A 20,263-nucleotide genomic window follows, 5' to 3' on the forward strand; every position below is an offset into this window, starting at 1 on the left:
TATTACTATGAAATATATATTTTCGCTGTTTAAAATGATAATTGAAATTCATTTTGAAACTAATTATCATTTTAATTGTAATGTCTTTTAAAACAAACTCGATGCTGTTCTGTAAAATTAATTGTTATAGATTAAAAGTTGTAATATTCTGTAATTCTCTCTCTCTCTCTCTCTCTCTCTCTCTCTCTCTCTCTCTCTCTCTCTCTCTCTCTCTCTCTCTCTCTCTCTCTATATATATATATATATATATATATATATATATATATATATATATATATATATATATATATATATAACATCATCATCAGCCGTTGCTGGTCCACTGCAGGACAAAGGCCTCGGACATGTCCTTCCACTCGCATTTATTTATGGTCTTTGTATGCTATTTATAGGGACCTTCTGTTATTATTCTTGTTTATCTATTATCTATCTATATTATATACAGTGTATATATACAGCGTATATATATAAATATATATGTGTATATATGTGTCCATATATGTATATATATATATATATATATATATATATATATATATATATATATATACATATGTATATATACATATATATATATATATATATATATATATATATATATATATATATATATATATATAATATATATATTGTGTGTGATGAAAGAACTGCTCTTGATCTTCTTGAAAATCTCCCCTATATATTAAAGAATAAAAGTGTCTTGCTATCTATCTATCTATCTCTATCTATCTATCTATCTATCTATATAAATATATATATATATATATTTCAGTCACGGTCAGCCATCCCGGTTCCTCGAATGGGGAGAAGGGTGAATAGCCCTACCCTGGATAGTGGGTTGTGGGTGTTTGTCCAAATCTATTCAAAGTAAATATTTATCCGTCATATTTGACGGGTCGTATACACTAGTTAAGAGAGATTAAAAGGAGAACCATCTCTCTTTTAAGGTCACCGCAACAAAAGGCTTAAGAAGCCGAGGAGCGCAAAGACGGAAGAAGGAAATGGATTTTCCGTTTCTCTGGTATGCGGTAGTCCTTTGTACTACGCCGTAAAGCGGATAGCCCGGTCACCGATAGGTCAAAGGTCACGCGTCCTTTGTGCTGCCGCGTCACCTCGCCTCCCACGCGTTGCCTCTTGCGAAAATTTTGGGAATCTCAAACTTTAGATATTTGAATTTCGTGTTAAAGGTATTAATTGGTATTTTGTTTTCATGTCTGTTCTAAAGTGTCCACTATTTATTTGTTATTTTTTATTTTTCGTTGTTTTGTACCATTCAAATTTTGTAAAATCCTCGCCAAGATTCCAGGCGAAATAAGCTCCACCCACTGATGACGTCATAGTCAATCACGCTGTCTCCAAATTTCAAGCTGTTAATGCGGGAGATAAGATTGGCTTTGACGTCATCAGGGGGGTGTGGCTTATTTCGCCTGGAATTTTCGCGGCGACTAAGGTCAAATAGGACATCTTTGTTTCTCTTTTTCATTTTTTGCTTTTTTTTTAATGTGAAGTATATGAATTTTACTAATGTTCTTTCTTACTATTTCATTATTTTATGGTTCCTCTTTACACAAGCTGATTAATTTGTCTTATTTTTTAAGAATTTTTTAAAGGTATGTCTTGTACCAACCGTGTGACACACGGTTGGTACATGGGGGTGGGGGTGGAAGGCGGTGGGAGCGAGTCGACTTCCGGGGTATTCAATGTGACGGTGACAAGAGAAGGTTGTGAACTCAAGGGCAGAGTGAAAGCAACTGGGTTAATTTATTATAGAACACTCTCCTTTATATACAAAACCTCAAGGCAACAGGAAATTACATGTTCGAGAAACAGACAATGTTACATAGGAGAAACGCAGACGTGTTTATTCTGTTTCTTTTTAGTGCGAGGGAAGAGCGAAGATACAAGCATAATATATACAAAAGGAATTATGTACGATGGTGTGACACACGGTTGGTACAGTATTTAATTTATTTTTTTTTAAGATATATACCTTTTATAATAGGACTGTATCCTATATTTATTTAAGTTCTTGTTGTAAGGATTTGATAATTCTATTTTAGTTTCTCTTCGTTTTCTTATTTTTATATTTTGATTGATTTGCTGCTTCCTTTTATTAGTAAATTGATAATTACTGAAGATTTTTTTTTTATTTAAACGAATATTCTTCACAATATATTAACAATTTACGTAGACATAATGCCGATAGGAAAGTCATCCAGGTACCCTTTTGTACACTTAAAAATTCGTGTTAAAAAAACGTTAAAAGTCTGGCAACATTTATTCCAGGATTTTTACCGTTTTAAAAACGGTTATATTGACGTAAAAGAGTGATATTACGGTCACCAACCCGTAAAATATGACAAAGTGAGGTAAAATTACGGTCGCCTGTATTTTACTGAAAAACTATTGAAAACCGTATAGTTTTACGGAGAATTTCCAATGAAAATTACGGTTTTTTTCCTAACAGTGTATCCTGGATCAGATAAAACCAAGAGGAATAGGCCTACAAGCAAAGGCCTAACTCGCTATCGGAAAAAAAGAAAAATCAATCAAAATTTGACATTGAAGGGAAATAAACTACGTTTGGATATAACCTAGAAGCAAGTATCAAGCACGCATCTTAGAATATCTTACGACTAGAAAACTAGAATTGTCATAGAATTCCAAAGTGCTTAATATCATGAAAATCTGAATCTCCTGCGTATTTTCTATCCGGATTGAAACCACACTCTTCTCACGACTTTATAAAATCCCATATAGGTTTCTTTGACTTGTTATTCAATTCATTAAGAACATTGTGTAGTTTAGAAGGTATGGGTTGAGCACGTGTTTCACTCACGCTCGTCCACTGTAACAGTTTTGATTTTTTTTATCTCGTCACTCGTTCTTCTCTGCACTGTTAATAGACCAACTTGCTGTTATTATGCTACTCATTTTGCACTGACTCACAGCGGTGCCCTTTTAGCTCGGAAAAGTTTTCCTGCTATATGATTGGTTAGAATTATCTTCGCCAACCAATCAGTGAGCACAAAACTTTCCCGAGCTTAAAGGGTACCCCTGTGAATCGGTGCAAATCTGCCTCACTAAAAAGAATTGACTATAGTTCATGGCTTATCATGTTTAAATTTTTGTGACGTTCTTCCTCGCAAGTCGCTGTATATAAACTTGATGATTGTTTAATAAAGGTTGGTTGCATTCACCTCGCCTCTCGGTTATCACCTAACCGGCAACCCCGCAGACAAGATCGTGGCCTATTGGAAACGTCCCTGCCTGGTCATGTGCCGGACTGGTGTTCGAGTCCCGCTCAAGCTCGATAGTTTATTGTGGTATCTGCACCGTCGCATCTCTTCTGATATAATGATGTGCGGTTTAGGGGGAGCACATAGGTTTACTTGTTGAGTCATCAACAGCCATCACCTGGTCCTCCCTGGTCGTAGCTTGGAAGGAGGTGGAGTGGGCGTCTGCGCTGATCCTATATATATATATATATATATATATATATATATATATATATATATATATATATATATATATATATATATATATATATATATATATATATATATATATATATATATATATATATATATATACATACATATATATATATGTGTGTGTATGTATGTATGTATGCATGTATGTATGTATATATATTATATATACACACACGCATATATATATATATATATATGTATGTATATATATATATTCATATATATATGTATGTATATATATATGTATATATATATATATAATATGGTCAGTCCATAGGGCATTACCTTGTTAGCTAGGGCATTGTCACTGTCCCTTGCCTTAGTCATTCATGAACGAACTTTAAACTTTTAAATGAGTATATCGCACGTGTATATATATTACGCATGCAGATAGGTGCATATAAATATACGTAAACTCTTTGACCATTTGTATCGATCCATTTATGAGAAGAGAGAGAGAGAGAGGAGAGAGAGAGAGAGAGAGAGAGAGATGCTTATATAAATACTGTAGTAAGAGTTATTGAGATAGGATAGTAGTAGTGGTTGAGTATTTTCTACAAAAAAATGAAGTCTTAATCCGTGTATTTATATCAAGTATTTTTTCCATCACGTAATTCTGTGTTTAATTCAACAAATGAAGCCATATCTGTGTCATGTATAATGTAAAAACGTTTTGAATAGATAATAGTTTAGTATTTGTTCCAGTTACTCAGCCCCTTTCTCTCTGAAAGGAATGTTCGTGACCGATCTAATACCAGCTTTGGCTTAGCTAATAGTTTCTTCTCTCTCTCTCTCTCTCTCTCTCTCTCTCTCATTTCTTTCTTTCTTACACACACACTCTCTCTCTCTCTCTCTCTCTCTCTCTCTCTCTCTCTCATTTCTTTCCTTCTTACACTCATTTCTTTCTTTCTTACACACTCTCTCTCTCTCTCTCTCTCTCTCTCTCTCATTTCTTTCTTTCTTACACTCATTTTCTTTCTTTCTTACACTCTCTCCTCTCTCTCTCTCTCTCTCTCTCCTCTCTCTCTCTCTCTCTCTTTTTTCTTCTTTTTTTCAAAAATTGATCGGAGAAAGTTATAATAAGTTTGTCTGGGTAAATTTTAAAGGTTTCTGGTTTCAGTTCAAGTTCCATCAGTAAAGATGCTCACCAGAACGTCAGCTGGGCAAGCCCAGCACCCCCCCCCCCCCACTGTAGTGCCCTAGCACAGCAGTGGCCTCCCCAGTAAACAGCTTAAACTCATGGTCCCTGGCTGGGATCGATCTGCTGCCATGCGAATGCTAGGCGAACACATTACATCTGCACTAGCCAGAAGGTTATGTTAATGCAATCATATATAACGTACTTTGGATAGTTCCTCTAGTCCTGTAAATCAGTGAGTGAACATTAGTAATCCAGAAAAAATACGGCGTGAATGTAGTTTGTTGTGACAGGTGTAAACTTTCTCAATATTTATCAAATCTATTATTTTTATTGGTAAAAGGTTTTGTATCTTTGTCTAAAGTACTATAAAGGTTATGTATCTTTGTCTAAAGTACTATAAAGGTTATGTATCTTTGTCTAAAGTACTATAAAGGTTATGTATCTTTGTCTAAAGTACTATAATATGAAGCTAGTTTTACGATTCAAGAAATATGATTTAGCGTTACATTGCCAGGAGAGAAGCAGGTTGGGAAGCAAACAGTATTGAGACACAGTCATAGGCAGAGTTGCCAGGTTTTCTAAGTGAGAAAAGGCCAACTTCTAATCAGCTGTAGCTTGAAAAGGCCAACCCATTAATAGAAAAAATGGCGTAAAACATGACATTAAAGGCCAACCTGTCTCTTTATGATATTGTTAGCGATCAACCAATTTAAAAAAGGCCAAATTTTGAGTTTTTGACCTGAAAAAGGCCAACCTGGCAACTCTGGTCATAGGGTAAGCTAAGTATGCAGGTGTAAGGACTTGGGGCGGTTGTATTGTAGGAGGCGTTTTCCCACCACAGCCCTGTAGGTAAATTAGAAAGGATTCACTTCCTAGGTTAGGTTAGGTGGAGAACCTTAGGTTAAAGCTGTCTGGTTTCAGTTCCAGTTTCATCAGTATAGATGCTCACCAGAACGTCAGCCGGACAAGCCCAACCCCCACCAGTGGCGCCTCTTCACAGCAGTGGCCTCCCCAGTAAGCAGCTTAAACTCACTTTCCCGGGTTGGGGTCGATCTGCTGCCATGCAAATGCTAGGCGACCACGTTACCACTCTACTATGCAAGTGGCTTAGGTGGCGTTCTTGTGTTTGTTTCCCTCTTAACATGATTTTACACCCGCTCTGTCCCAAGGAATTACAAAGGCGTCAAAATTGTATTCCTTTCTTCGGAGCGTCTCGGTCAGTGCTGTTGAAATGTTCCTTGTAAACCCAAAGAATTTAATTTGGGAGCTCAAAGAACTTTGCGAATGTTAAGATTTCCCAGCGAGGCTGGAAACCAAGAAGTCGATGCTATTGAGTTTTTGGAAAGACACTCCATCCGGCTTATTTTTTAATCCTTCAGGGAAATGATTATTGTGTAGTTTGTTTATATGTATGTATATTTATATATGCAACCATTGACCAGTAAATTATGTGTATTAGTAATAATAATGATATATATATATATATATATATATAGATATATATATATAGATATATATATATATATATATATATGTATTTTATATATACAACCACTGCCAAGTAAATTATGTGTATTAGTAATATATATATATATATATATATGTATGTATATATATATATATTATATATATATAAATATTTATATATATATATATATATATGTATTTATATATACAACCACTGCCAAGTAAATTATGTGTATTAGTAATATATATATATATATATATATGTATGTATGTATATATATATATATATATTATATATATATAAATATATATATATATATATATATATTGTATATGCATATATATATAAACACATATATATACATATATATTTATATATATATATGTAATTATATATATATATAATATATATATGTAATATATATATATATGCATATATATTTATATATATATGTATATATATACATATATATATATATATATATATACTGGAATCGTAATTAATGGCTTTCAAATTTATTTCTCTTTTCTGTTAATATTTATATTTTCGCTTAACATTTTGATTTTAACTTCTAGTTTAAAAGTAAAATATTAAATGCGAATTGAAGAAATTCATTAGGAATTTAGTGCTATCACTACATTAGGAGGATTAAAGGCCTCTTAAGGTTTAAAGGCCGCTCTTGAATGACAGAAGCAAGGGACAGTGACATTGTCCTAGTAAGCAGGACAATGCTCTGAAGACTGAGTATGTATCCATATGATCAGCGCTTAAGCCCCCCTCCCCACCCAAGCTGATGACTCAGCAGATAGACCTATAGGCTTCCCCAAATCCCCCATCCTTAGCTACAAGAATGGTGAGGTTGCAGACATGAAGGAATTATTGAGTTTGAGCGGGACTCGAAGCCCCAGTCTGGTGATCACCAGACCGGGACGTTTTCTCTCTCTCTCTCTCTCTCTCTCTCTCTCTCTCTCTCTCTCTCTCGTGGATAAGAGTAGTTAGATGCGTCCTCTTTTTTTTTTGTCTCTCAAGACATCCTCTTTTTCATAAAAAGTATGCCCTGTAGGCATAACAACTTTTTGAAGGTAGTAAATTTCTTACAATGCTTTAAAATAGTGTCAAGCATTTTACTTTATAAAGTAAAAATAAAGAAAATTCTCAATATAGGTGACTTTAACATTTCCAAGAGAGATCTAAGAAGTTTTGGGTAGAACAAAAATATGCCCGAGTTTATTCAAATTTGGCTGCTTTCTCTTTTAAACGTGTGTTATCAAAAGCATCAATTACCTCCCTGAACTTATATAGCAATCCTCCTGTAGTAAGAGAGATGATTTCATTGTTGACAATTGCTATTTCTTCAGAGATATCTATTTAAAACGTCGGAGAAATGTTGGTAACACTTACTGACTAACACCAATTCTTCCCCTTCCTCATTTATCTGACGACACTAACATAACCCAAAAATCTCCACTCGAGGGTTAACTACCTCACTGAGATTGTTTGGTGGCTATTTTCCAACTTGGTAAGTGTAGAAGAGACTCTTTAGCTGTGGTAAGCAGCTCTTCTAGGAGAAGGACACTCCAAAACCAAACCATTGCTCTCTAGTCTTGGGCAGTGCCATAGCCTCTGTACCATGGTCTTCCACCGGACTTTGGGTACAGTTCTCTTGCTTGAGGATACTGTGACGAGCCGAGAGAAGGTTGTGACTCAAAGGCAGGATGAAAGCAACTGAGTGACTTTATTACAGAACATACGTTTATATATAAATAAACTCCAGGCAAAAAGGGCATAAAAGACTCAACAGGCAATTTCATGTTCAACCCGACAAACCGCACCGGTTAACAGTTAACGGTGAGGAAAACAGACATGTTATTTCAGGGTCCTTAACAGTGCGAGGGGAGAGCGAAGATACAAGTATAATATATACACAAAATGAAATGTCGTTACTATGTGCGATCGTGTGACACACGGTTGGTACGATACGCTAGTGCGCACTATTCTATTTTTTTTTCTTATTTCCTTTCCTCGCTGGACTATTTTTCCCGTTGGAGTCCTTGGGATTATAGTATCCTGCTTTTCCAACTAGGTTTGTAGCTTAGCTAATAATAATAATAATAATAATAATAATAATAATAATAATAATAAATGTCTAGAGAAAGTCACACTTTAACTTATTCCAGTGAGCATTCAGTGGCACGCTGCAGACAAATATTTGAGATTCTTTACATTTTTTTTATATGGTCTTCATTTGGATGATTTATTTTCTTATTTTTTTATTTTTTATTTTTTATTATTTTTTCATCGTGATTTTTATCTTATTTTAAACTCTTCGACTATTGTTTGTTTCAGTATTTAGTGTGATAAAACTACGGTACACTGTTAAAGATTTGCCGTAAAAAACGGTAAAAAATCCTGGAATAAATGTAGCCAGGCATTTACCGTTTTAAAAACGAATATATATACGTTAAAAAAGTGATATTACGGCCACCAACCCCTAAAATATAATAACAAAGTATGGTAAAATTATGGTCGCCTGTATTTTAACAGCTGAGAACAGTATATTTTTAAGGAGAATTTCCTGTTAGAATAACGGTTGTTTTTTAATAGTGTATATGATTTTAGTTTGCTATGTTTCCGCTGGTAATTAAGTGGTTTATTTACGCCATTCTCTGTATTCCTTGCCGGGTAATTCTCACTGGAGCTGGTCACACACTGTAATTAAAAGTTTCCACCTTTACTTTAATTAGTTTGCTGATTAAATGTGATTCTTAGTCCAAAATAACTAACAAGTGGTGTGTGTTTTTTTTTTTTTTTTTTTTTTTTGCCCTGATTAACATCTTCATGTAAACATTTTTAACATTGAAGGAAATGAGATTATCGTTTGCTGATTAAATGTGACTCTTAGTCCAAAATAACTAACAAGTAAGATTTTTTTTTTTTCATCAACATCTTCATGTAAATATTTTTAACATTGATGGAAATGAGATTTTCGTTGAAAATTCTGCCTTCAAGAGTGAATGAAAGAGTAAAATTGAACGCCCATTATATTGTGGTAGCCGGTCGGTAGCGGCGTTGTCTGGTGATTGCCAGACTGAGGTTCGGGTCCCGCTTAAACTCTTTAGTTTCTTTGGTCGCTGCAACTTCAAACCTCCTTGTGAGCTAAGGAGGTGGCTTTGGGTCGTCAGTAGCCATTGTCTGGTCCTCCTTGGTCCTAGCTTGGATGGAGAGGTTCCTTGGGCTCTGAATATATTTAATGTTGTCAGTCTCTAAGGCTTTATCCTGCTTGATAGGGCAATGTCACTGTCCTTTGCCTCTGCCATTCATGAGCGACCTTTAAAACCTTTAAACGTAGAACCTTTACTGTCTGGTGCATGTAACAATAGGCTTATTTTCTTGAGTAAGGATACCTTAACGTGGTGAAAGGGTTTGCGTATCGCCATGATCAACAAAGCTGTACTAGTCAGGGCCACCCATACTATGTTAGTTTTACTGAGCGATTAGACTAAAGTCTCCCACCATCACCAATCCGCACTGGCCAGCGTGGTGATTAAAACTGGCCAAACCCTAGACATGGATCGATATGTCTGAGGCCTTTGTCCTGCAGTGGAACAGAAATGGTGGCAATTGTTGTTGTTGTTGTTGTTGTTGTAGATTTTGAAATGAGAGAGAGAGAGAGAGAGAGAGAGAGAGAGAGAGAGAGAGCACACTAGAATATACATTTATACAATTATAATTTTGAAATGAGAGAGAGAGAGAGAGAGAGAGAGAGAGAGAGAGAGATTTTAACAAACCCTGATAAAGGACACACCATTAGAGCTACAATAAAAGGGTTCATGTGGGGTCCTTAGGAGATCCTGTTGTCCTATTAAGCAGTAAATGGGAGGAGACAGGAGCTAAAAGACCGCTTGGGTAGCTCAGAGAGAAGAGAGAGAGAGAGAGAGAGAGAGAGAGAGAGAGATCACGAAGTGGGAAATGTAAAAGCGTATATCTATTAAATTGCTTCACCAAATAAATCAGCTCATGTTGTTACCCCCCCCCCCCCTCAAAAGTGCAGGATTTCATTGAGAATACTTTTGAAGGGTAGAAGACTCTTAAGCTATGGTAAGCAGCGCTTCCAGAAAGACATTGTTCTCTAGTCTTGGGTAGTGTCATAGCCTCTGTATCATGGTCTTCCACTGTCTTGGGTTAGAGTTCTCTTGCTTGAGGGTACACTCAGGCACACTGTTCTATCTAGTTTCTCTTCCTCTTGTTTTGTTAAAGTTTTTATAGTTTGTATAGGAGATACTTATTTCAATGATGTTACTCTTCTTAAAATATTTTATTTGTCCTTGTTTCCTTTCCTCACTGGGCTATTTTTCCTGTTGGAGCCCTTGGGCTTATAGAATCCTGCTTTTCTAACTAGGGTTGTAGTATTTTTAGGAAAATACATCTAAGTACAAATACTCAGTAGTGTGAAGAGCAACATAAGACTGCTTGTTGCGGCGAAGGTATGCTCTCTACTTAGTTGCCCCTTATTTCTGGTATGCAATAGACACATCTTATCTATGAATGTAGGAATAGTAGAGAAGTTATAGTTTTGATTGCCACAGTGATCTCTCGACTTCAAATCTTCATATTTCCTACCCACTTTTCATTTACAATCCTTTAATTAATACAAGTGTTAAATGAAGTAGCATTTAGCTAATTGCCTTACTACTGGATAATGGGGTAATTAGTTTGGCTCCTGACCAGCGCTGCAAGGATTGATTCCCACAACGAGAGGAAAGAGTTTCTTCGTTTATTTCCCCTTTAGATTCGAGGCTTAAGGTAAGCAGCTCTTCTAGGAGAAGGACACTCCTAAATCAAACTATTGTTCTCTAGTCTTGGGTAGTGCCATAGCTTCTGTACCATGGTCTTCCACTGTCTTGGGTTAGAGTTCTCTTGCTTGAGGGTACACTCGGGCATACTGTTCTATCTAGTTTTTCTTCGTCTTGTTTTATTAAAGCTTTTATAGTTTATATAGGAAAAGTTTATTTTAATGTTGTTACTCTTCTTAAAATATTTTATTTTACCCTGTTTCCTTTCCTCACTGGCTATTTTCCCTGTTGCAGGCCCTGGGCTTATAGCATACTATTTTTCCAACTAGGGTTGTAGCTTAGTATTTAATGATAATAATAATAATAATAATAATAATAATAATAATAATAATTTAATAAGAATATTAAAAGTGGAATGACGAAATTTAGGGTTCATATGTCATAGTGGTTATATGTAATGCATGTATATATGCTCAGTGACATCTAGCTTAGGTCATATACATGTATAAACTCTCTCTCTCTCTCTCTCTCTCTCTCTCTCTCTCTCTCTCATTTGAATTTTAATAAAAAAATTTAATACTTTTAGTAGTAATAGTAATTTTAATATAAATTAAAAAAAAAAATTACCTGCATTAATAATAATAATAATAATAATAATAATAATAATCACTTAAGAATTGTCAATTATTTTTAAAATTTTGATAATAATTTTGAATTTTCAATAATCTTAACAATAATAGCTCTCTCTCTCTCTCTCTCTCTCTCTCTCTCTGGCTCTCTCTCTCTCTCTCTCTCTCTCCTCTCTCTCTCTCATTCTCTCTCTCATAATGGCAGATCGATGGTTCGAATTGCGGTAATTCCACAGTTTCCAGTCGAAGGGAAATAATTAAACTTCAGGGACCAGTTTCCCGTCATATATAAAAAATAAAAACTAATTTTGAGTATCCTGTTGACAGTAGTTTGGTTGTGAGAGTTGAATTGACATACAGAAAAAGAACAGATACTAATTTGCTGTATTAACTCTCTCTCTCTCTCTCTCTCTCTCTCTCTCTCTCTCTCTGAAACTGAAAGGCCAATTAAAAAAAATCTCAAGTTTCTGAGAGAAAAAAAGAAAAGAAAACTCTCTCTCTCTCTCTCTCTCTCTCTCTCTCTCTCTCTCTCTCTTCTCTCTCTCTCTCTCTCAATTATTGTAATAACAATAATTTTGAGATTTCAATAATTCTAATAACAATAGCTCTCTCTCTCTCTCTCTCTCTCTCTCTCTCTCTCTCTCAATTATTGTGATAACAATAATTTTGATATTTTCAATAATTATAATATTAATAGCTCCCTCTCTCTCTCTCTCTCTCTCTCTCTCTCTCTCTCTCTCCCTGAAACTGAAAGTATAATTGAAAAAATCTCTTAAGTTCCTGAGAGAAAAAAAAGAGAGGAAAACTCTCTCTCTCTCTCTCTCTCTCTCTCTCTCTCTCTCTCAAAAATATAGACAAAGATCCTTTCAGCAATTACAAGTTCCTTCAACTCAAAATTGCCCGCGACCCTTCAAGGTGACGGATTCTCGCCATATTCCATTTTCTGCAACTCTCGTCTCCTCCACATCCGACAGCAACAGTTCTATATCAGACTTTGAACCGTAAGGCAATTTCTGTCATATATATTTTTTTTAGTTTTTTATCATTTGGGCAACAGAACAGCCAATATTAGTGGCAGCATTTAGGTCGTGTATTTTCTGGTTGTCCCATTTCTGCACGAATGAGCACGGCAGTGAACATTTAAGCACGCACGCACGGCAGTACTTGCTTGATACCTTAATATAATAAACTTTACTTGTTTTAAGTAAGATGAGAGAAATATGCGCTGCTTTGTTTAATGTCTATGATAAACATGGTGAGAGAATATCCCCTACAAAGTGTCTGTTTAATGTATATAAATTTCCAGTCACGCTCAGTGGCATTACCAGATGTATATGACCTCTCGGTCTCTCGCCGTCCCTCGGATAAAAAGGGAGAGGGAGTAGTCATACAACGATGAGAATTGGGCGTTGTTTGTATGTGCACATATGCCTAAATATTTATCAGCAATTTTTAACGGGTCGCGTACATTAGTAAATAAAAAATTTCGAATAACAACAAGGAAAATTGTCGTAGTTTCTCAGCTTTCCTTCCCCATCTGACCATTTTATAGGCCTACTTAATGTCTGGTGACGGTTCCTTTCAGCCTCAGTGGTCCAATTAAGTCCTTCGGGGTGGGGGTGGGGGGTGGCGATAAGTCGCCAAGTGAAGAATCACCTTAAGGTCGGCCACATCCTTCCACTCGACCTCGAAAACCAGGTCGTTCATGAATGGCAGAGGCAAGGGACTGTGAGTGACAATGCCCCAGACTTCTAGAGACTGATTATATTCATATGATCAGCGCCCAAGCTGGACCAGGGAGAGCTAGGCTATGACTGCTGATGACTCAGCAGATAGACCTATAGGCTTCCCCAAATACCCCATCCTTAGCTTACAAGGATGGTGAGGTTGAAGCGACCAAAACAACAAAGGAGCTTGAGCGGGACTCGAACCCAGGTTTGGCGATTACCAGGAAAGGACGTTACCTATTAGGTTACCACAACCCTAGGTGGCAGCAGATCAAGATTCAGCTTATTATTATTATTATTGTTGTTGTTGTTGTTGTTGTTGTTGTTGTTGTTGTTGTTGTTATTATTATTATTATTATTATCATTATTATTATTATTATTATTTTTATTATTATTATTATTGTTGTTGTTGTTATTATTATTGTTATTATTATTATCATTATTATTTTTATTATTATTTTTATTATTATTTCTATTATTATTATTATTATTATTATTATTATTATTGTTATTATTATTATTATTATTATTATTATTATTATTATTATTATTATTTGCTGTTTCACTGATCGGATGGGGAGATCCATTAAGAGTGGACTCTGGAGGACAATTCAGTAGTAAAAGCAGGGGATTGGCCATGATGTAGGGGGTAAGACCCCCTCACTCCCCCACCTCCCACCCCCCTCTAAATTGTGACGGAGGATAGTTACTCTTGGGAGAAATCTTGGTCTTGTTACATTTAACAGTAACTCTATTGACCCGATGAGTTAATGGAAGGAATGTTTTGGTTTGTTCTGAGAAGCCCTCTCTCTCTCTCTCTCTCTCTCTCTCTCTCTCTCTCTCTCTCTCTCTCTCTCTCTCTCTCTCTCAATTGTTTTAATGATTCTAATAATAATCATTTTGAAATTTTCAATGATTTTAATAATAGCTCTCTCTCTCTCTCTCTCTCTCTCTCTCTCTCTCTCTCTCTCTCTCTCTCCTCTCTCTCTCTCCTCATCCTCTCTCTCTCCTCTCTCTCTCTCTCTCTCAATTGTTTTAATAATTCTAATAATAATAATTTTTAAATTTTCAATGATTTTGATAATAGCTCGCTCGCTCTCCTCTCTCTCTCTCTCTCTCTCCTCTCTCTCTCTCCCTCTCTCTCTCTCTCTCTCTCTCTCTCTCCATATTCTTAGCTAATTAAAGACCATTCTATTGTTTCCCTGATTCGCTCGTTTTTCAATTATTATTATTATTATTATTATTATTATTATTATTAAATGCTAAGCTACAACCCTATTTGGAAAAGCAGAATGCTATAAGCCCAGGGGCCCCCAACAGGGAAAATAGCTCAGCGAGGAAGGAAAACAAGGAAAATTAAAATATTTTAAGAATAACAACTACATTAAGATAAATATTTCCTCTATAAACTATAAAAACTTTAAACAGAACAAGAGGAAGAGAAACTAGATAGAAAAGTGTGCCAGAGTGTACCCTCAAGCTAGAGAACTCTAACCCAAGACAGTGTAAGACCATGGTACAGGGGCTATGGCACTACCCAAGAATAGAGAACAATGGTTTGATTTTGGAGTGTCCTTCTCCTAGAAGAGCTGCTTACCATAGCTAGAGAGTCTCTTCTACCCTTACCAATAGGAAATTAGCCACTGAACAATTACAGTGCAGTACTTAACCCCTTGGGTGAAGAAGAATAGTCCTAGTAATGACAGTGTTGTCAGGTGTATGAGGACAGAGAAGAATCTGTAATGGATAGGCCAGACTATTCGGTGTCTGTGTAGGAAAAGGGAAAGAACCGTAACCAGAGAGAAGGGTCCTATGTAGTACTGTCTGGCCAATCTAGCGGTAGTATCTCAACGGACTGCTGGTCATTATAACATTATTTCCAAAGATGGGAAAGGAAAAAAGCTATAATTCCTTTATAATTGTGTTTTAACTTTTCTTGAAAGTCTTCTGTAATTCTTTTTTAACAATGTGTTTCAATTTTCTTCCGGTACATACACAATCTTAGTAACTCACTAGAAAAACTTTCCTTCTTCACTTGCAGAATTTTCAGATTCGCAAAAATACACAAAACTTTTTTTTTTTCGCAAAACTACCCAAAAACATTTTTTTTTTCAAAACTACTCAAAGCCTATTTTTTTTATGCAAAAGTACCCAAAACCTTTTCTTTATGCAGAACTACCCAAATTTTTTTTCTCTTTTTTCTTGTTTTTTTAATATTCGGGTTCTTGAAATGCTTCATTCTTGATGGTCTCTTTTCATATTAAGTTTGATGACGTTTGTTTATCTCTATTTACTATGGCAAAGATATGTCGTCTATGATAAAGAGAAATAGTGCGCTTGTAAAATTAATAAAATATTAAATATTTGTAAATACATCTCGGAAAAAATAGAAAAAACTTTATGATATAAATTAATTTGTGTCTTTTTGCTTTTAGGACTTTGCCACCTGACTCTTAGCAATGGTCCCCAGGGTGTATATGCCAGCGGTGACATGCATTCATTGGCGGTCACCCATCCAAGTAAGTTGATCCTTAATGAGATATTTATAGTTTTAATCAGGTTGTTATTTTCATTAGTTTAGCCATGTTTGATCTATTTCACAACCGGTTTCAAAGTTATTATTTTGCCATACTCTGTGCTCTCGTGGAAACACTGTCTTCGGATTATTTTGTAGATTAGAGTATAATATGAATTTCTTATTTTTTTTTTATGTGCAATTTTGGATTTTGTGATTCATTCTTCCAGCGTTTAATTATACATTTATTGAGGATTTTGTTATGTGGCATATTTATTCATTTCTTCCGTTATATTTTAATTTATGCTTTCATTGATTTTTGTTGTGATATTTACATGGTTCTCTGTTATCTTTTAATATATTTACCGATTTTTACTGTGATATTCATTCAGTTTTGCGTAGAAACTTATCAAACAAGTCACAGGATTACAAGCTCCTTGTGAACAAGATAACTAATAAATTATACAGGGAAAACCAGCTAACTAATGATTTATTATTATTATTATTATTGTTATTATTATTATTATTATTATTATTATTATTATTATTGTTGTTATTATTATTATTATTATTATTATTGTTATTATTATTATTATTATTATTATTATTATTATTATTACTTGCTAAGCTACAACCCTAGTTGGAAAAGGAGGATGTTATGTCATTTTTTCTTGTCATTTGGCCTCATTGCATCTGCAATGTCCCAATCACTTGGCTCATGTCTTCTCTGACAGTTACCTTAGATTTCTATACAGTTGAATAATGATGTCCTTGGTTCAAAGTACTCGACGTAATAGCAAAACATATGAATATTGGTTTTCACTTCTATAACTGCATGACTGCTTGTTTTTTTTTTTTTTTTTTTTTTTTTTTTGTGGAATTCTGTGTGGATTTTTCTATGGGGGAAATCTATGTGTGGAATTTTCTGGGTGGAAATATGTGTGGAATATTCTGGGTGCAATTCTATGGGTGGAAATCTATGGGTGGAATTTTTTTTGTGAAAGTTTATGGGTGGAAATCTTTTTGTGGAATGTTATGGGTGGGAATATTGTTGTGGATTTTTTTCTGGGTGTAATTCGGTGTGGATTTTCCTGGGTGGAATTTTCTGGGTGCAATTCTTTTTGCGGAGTTTTCTGGGTGTAATCCCGTGAGGATATATCTGGATGCAATTCTTTGTTTTGATTTTATCGGTTGTAATCATTTCGTGGAATATTTTGGGTGTAATCTGTGTGGAAATTTTTTATTTTTTTTTTTTTATTTTTTTATTTTTTTTTTTTTTTTTGGTATATTTATATGGGTAGAAATCTTTTTGTGGAATTTTCGGGGTGTAAATTTTTGTGTGGAATTCTGTGTGTGGAGTTTATTACTGGTGGACATTCCTTGCGCATTTGCTCATTGCATTAACATTCCTTTCGTAGTTTTGATGTATTTTGTTCTCATCACTTTTCTTGAATTCGACACTCCCGATTGTCACTTTTTCAATCATTTTCAGTGTTGCAATTATTGAGGAGTTTTGTTATATATATATATATATATATATATATATATATATATATATATATATATATGTATACACACATACGTATGTCCCATGTCAATGGGTAATGAGACATCGGAACAATGTTTTTTTCACTTGATTTACATATATACATACATACATACATACATACATACATACATACACACACACACACACACACACACACACACACACATATATATATATATATATAAATTTATTTTCTTGGTAATTCAAAATTTATTAAAATTTACTCTTCTATATCTAACTGCCTGTGAGTTTTAATCAATCAGAATATCAGCGTTTATTGGTAAATTCATATGAGGCTTTACGTTGTTATAATGTACATACTGTAATATTCTTGTTATATTAGAAATAAAGTTTACTATGAATCAAAGTAGAAAATATAAAAATTTTAGGTTGATTTTGTCGTTAATTGAGAGAACTGTAGTTAAAAATGGCTTTAGCTAAATTTGGTTTTAAAAACAGCAATACAAATTTATCCATCTGAAAATATTATTATTATTATTATTATTATTATTATTATTATTATTATTATTATTATTATTTTCATTATTATTATTATTATTATTATTATTATTATTATTATTATTATTATTAATGTTTTTATTATTATTAATGTTATTATTATTATTAATGTTATTATTATTATTATTATTGTTGTTGTTGTTGTTGTTGTTGTTATATTATGAAAAAATACTACGTAGCAAATTTTTCCAGAATCACTTATAGCACCTTGAGCAATAGATACTATGTTTGAGGCTCGAGGTGAGGATGGCATGTTCATCCTTACCAAGATTCTTGGACAGGATGTGTTGTGCTATGCTAGCGGTATTTTTAGATTAATTTTCGAAGCAGGTCTTCTGAAATATATTAATATTTTATAAGGATAACTTTACCTGTATGGTTTTAGGTTGAATACTCTTTTAATCTTAATTTGTAACAAATAATATCAATGACCTCTGATGTCAGGATGCCAGTGAATTAAAAAAAAAGTTACAGCAAAATGTTCTAGAATAAAAAACAAGAGAACAAACTATTACTAATGTACGACTAAGGAACAAGTCCGGGACGACTGAAGAGTTGCAATGCGTTGCAGTTCGCCGACGCTGTGAATAATTTATAACAAAGATTATACTTCGTTAATCGATAGAGTAGTCTTTTATCGTGCCATTTCTTAAGTCAGGTTCTTTCAATTCACAAACCCAATTTACAAGCCATTTTTCCTTCGCACGCGACTGCTGTTCCTGCTGCTCGCTCAAGCAAATGCAAGCACTGGCTCACCCTATGAATAATTAAGAAGTTAACACACTGCACTTCTGAAGTTCGTGTCGCAAGTTGCTGCTTTCCTGCCTTTGAAGTCTCTCGGTCTCTTGGTTTGCAAGCAGTTGATTGCTTGCTAGGTATGTTGCGGTTATCCTTTGTGTCCGTTTCCATAATTGATTGGTCGATACAAGTGGCTAGGTGGCCATGTTACTTACTCAGTATTGCGCTTAAAATACGAGTTCCAGTAAGGAACAAGTATTATGGAGTTAGGCAGTTTTATTAATTTAATATGAGGGTATCACCAGTATCAACTTTGTCTCAGAAACTTGGAGCCTTACGAAAGCCTTAGGACATAAAGTAGTTACATTTCAAAGAGCTATGGAAAGGATAATGATGGGATTAACAATAAAGGGCAGGAAAAAAGCAACATGTATACGAGAGCAAACAAAAGTAGAGGATATTCTAAAAATAAGGTAAGAAAAAGAAATGGACATAGGCAATACATGTAATGATAATGACAAATAATAATTGATGGTTTCTTGGTGCAAAGAGTTATTTCCATCATTGATTCCTACTCGGTGCAAAGTTATTCCCATCATTGATTCCTACTTAGTGCATAGTTATTCCCATCATTGGCGGATACTTGGTGCAAAGAGTTAATTCCATCATTGGTGGCTAATTAGTGCAATGAGTTAATTCCATCATTGATGGCTACTTGGTGCAAAGAGTTATTCCCATCCTTGATGGTTACTTGGTGCAAATTTATTCCCATAACGGATGGCTACTTGGTGCAAAGTTATTCCCATCATTGATGGCTACTTGGTTCAAAAGAGTTATTCCCATCATTGATGGCTACTTGATAAAAGTTATTCCCATCATTGATGGCTACTTGGTTCAAAAGAGTTATTCCCATCATTGATGGCTACTTGATAAAAGTTATTCCCATCATTGGTGGCTACTTAGTGCAAAGAGTTATTCCCATCATTGATAGCTACTTGGTGCAAAGAGTTACTCCAATCATTGATGACTACTTAGTGCAAAGAATTATTCCCATCATTGATGGCTACTTAGTGCAAAGACTCAATCCCATCATTGATGGCTACTTGGTGCAAAGAGTTTACATAATTGGTGGCTACTTGGTGCAGAGAGTTATATCCTGGCGAAATAAGCCCCGCCCCCTGATAACGTCATCGCCAATAGGTGACTGCTGCTAACATGGGAGACAACCTGATTGGCTATGACGTCATCAGGGATGTGGGGCTTATTTCACCCGGAATCTTTGCAGTGACTATAGTGTACGAAACCCGTCAAAAATCATTGATAAATATTTAGATAAATATAAAGACGCACAGATTCAATCCTTCCCACCTCTTCTCTTATCCTTTCCTAACTGCAATCCCTCTCACCAGTGTATGACAAACCCCTCCCCCCCTACTCGAGGGGCGGGGAGATAGAGAAGTTATAACTCTTGCTACTGAGTATGACTATATATATATATATATATATATATATATATATATATATATATATATATATATATATATATATATATACACACATATATATGTGTATATATATACACACATATATATATGTATATATATATGTATATATATATATATATATATATATATATATATATATATATATATATATGGAAAAGTTGTTTTACCACAAATGAAGACTAGTG

The 20,263-nt window shown here is 34.5% G+C and overlaps 1 long non-coding RNA gene across 1 annotated transcript in view; it reads left to right on the forward strand.

The window, feature by feature from the left end:
- LOC137637974 (uncharacterized) overlaps nt 1–15,773 on the forward strand; it is a 217,189-nt gene extending 201,416 nt beyond the window's left edge. Inside the window, exon 3 of the long non-coding RNA XR_011043834.1 lies at nt 15,688–15,773. This is a non-coding gene — a long non-coding RNA (uncharacterized lncRNA). The remainder of the gene's footprint in view (nt 1–15,687) is intronic.
- Nucleotides 15,774–20,263: the final 4,490 nt, after the last annotated feature.

The sequence above is a fragment of the Palaemon carinicauda genome, chromosome 3 (assembly GCF_036898095.1).
Source record: "Palaemon carinicauda isolate YSFRI2023 chromosome 3, ASM3689809v2, whole genome shotgun sequence".
In the NCBI taxonomy this organism is placed as follows: Eukaryota; Metazoa; Arthropoda; class Malacostraca; order Decapoda; family Palaemonidae; genus Palaemon; species Palaemon carinicauda.